Genomic DNA, 1,691 nt, shown 5'->3' on the forward strand with positions numbered 1-1,691 from the left:
CAGAGAACTGCCACTAATGTGATTAGTTAAGGTCTTCTTTTCACTGCTGTCATGTGAGGATAAACCCTACAAAGTGACTGATGCAAAAGTGTCTTTCAATTCTCTGGAGTTAAGATCCAGCTGCTGTTTAAATACAAAGAATAGTAAAATTTAGTTCTGGGTTGACATAAAAGGTAATTTTATCCAACAGAGAAAACACAACAAATGATCAAGATTCCACTTTTATAAATCTTTTTCTTTGATGAATTTTTTGAATAATTATTGCCAAAATATAATGAAAAAAGAATTAATAAACATATAAAATAGATCTAAAAGTGAGGCAACTTAAAATGTTCGAATTCAGTCTGAAGTAGTATACTTCCTACACTATATACTCTATAGTACACTTGCTATACGTATCCTCAAGTGTACTTAATAAAATAAAATTCAAGTGTACTATTTTTTGCTGAGGAAAAGTTCTACATGTCTTACAAAACTCCTATAAAGTACAGCTCTTTGTACTCGGTTGTAGACTTTCTATAGTTTTACAAAGACTCAATGCAGATATTTCTCCAAAGTATCCTCAAAGCAAATGTTATTAACTACTCTTTCCCCGCATAAAAACATACTGTTACTTTTCAGTTAATCAAATATGTCTATGAATGTTCTTTTCAAATAAGTGTAGCCTTTAGTTTTTAATACATTTTTTTATTTAAACTGTTTCATCTAATAAATTCTTTGGAGAAACTTTCAAAATCAGCTTTTCTGAAAAGTAAAAGCTTCCTTTTTTTTGGAAAATTTGACGAATGCAGTTAAAAAATATAACATTATAAAAATAAAATACAAGAATATAATATAATTCTAAATAAAAGTCACTATTTTTCTTAATGTTTGAAATTTTCAACTGTTGAAAACAAGAACATAAGTAACATATTTTTTAACAAACTGGAAATAAAGAATAACCGAATCAAAAATCCACAGTAAAAGTGTCCTGGTTTGTACCTTTAAGACAATCTCGGTGACATCATCAACCCACATTAGTGATTGGTTTACTACCCGGAAATGTTGTGAGGAGGGCGTGTTCACGCGCGTGCAGACAAACAAAGTAACAGCGAAGTTTTTTAATCTCATTTAGAGTTTTTGTCTAACATTTTGACATTAAAAGCAGCAGTCATGGCTGAGGTGACTGGAGCTGAACTAATAGCAGAGTCCCTGAAGACTCAGGTAAAAACATACATTTGTTTTTCCTCTAAAACGTTGTTGCAACTTTAACCTTAGAAAATACGTGTCAAAGTTCAAGTGCCACGTTTCACAAGCGCTTTTTATTTCATCTATTTACTATAAATTACAAATGCCCACAGTAACGTGCCATATATATATGTGTCTCCACGTCTGTCCCTGCAGAAAGTGGAGTATATGTTCGGGATAGTCGGGGTTCCTATCATTGAAGTGGCCATGGCCGCTCAGGCTGCAGGCATCAAATATGTAGGAATGCGCAATGAGCAGGCGGTAAAGGCTGTTTTATTGCCCATCAAGACACAGTTTTAAAATAAAAATTTAAAAACAAACTTACACTCTTTTGTCCAACAGGCCTGCTATGCTGCATCTGCCATTGGGTACATCACAGGGAGGTAAGACCTTGGAGATTGATGTCTGCAACAAAGTTCTGTTGCTGGTTTCTTTGAATATTTTAGTATATTTTAGTACACGAT

General features: G+C 33.1%; 1 long non-coding RNA gene across 1 annotated transcript; it reads left to right on the top strand.

Annotated features, from left to right (window-relative positions):
* The first annotated feature begins 1,012 nt into the window (after positions 1-1,012).
* LOC112141177 lies at positions 1,013-1,611 on the top strand. Its single transcript, XR_002918326.2, has 3 exons — positions 1,013-1,203; positions 1,384-1,488; positions 1,570-1,611. It is a non-coding gene; the product is annotated as an uncharacterized LOC112141177 (long non-coding RNA).
* The last annotated feature ends 80 nt before the right edge of the window (positions 1,612-1,691 follow it).

Source organism: Oryzias melastigma, unplaced genomic scaffold (genome assembly GCF_002922805.2).
Source record: "Oryzias melastigma strain HK-1 unplaced genomic scaffold, ASM292280v2 sc04608, whole genome shotgun sequence".
NCBI lineage: Eukaryota > Metazoa > Chordata > Actinopteri > Beloniformes > Adrianichthyidae > Oryzias > Oryzias melastigma.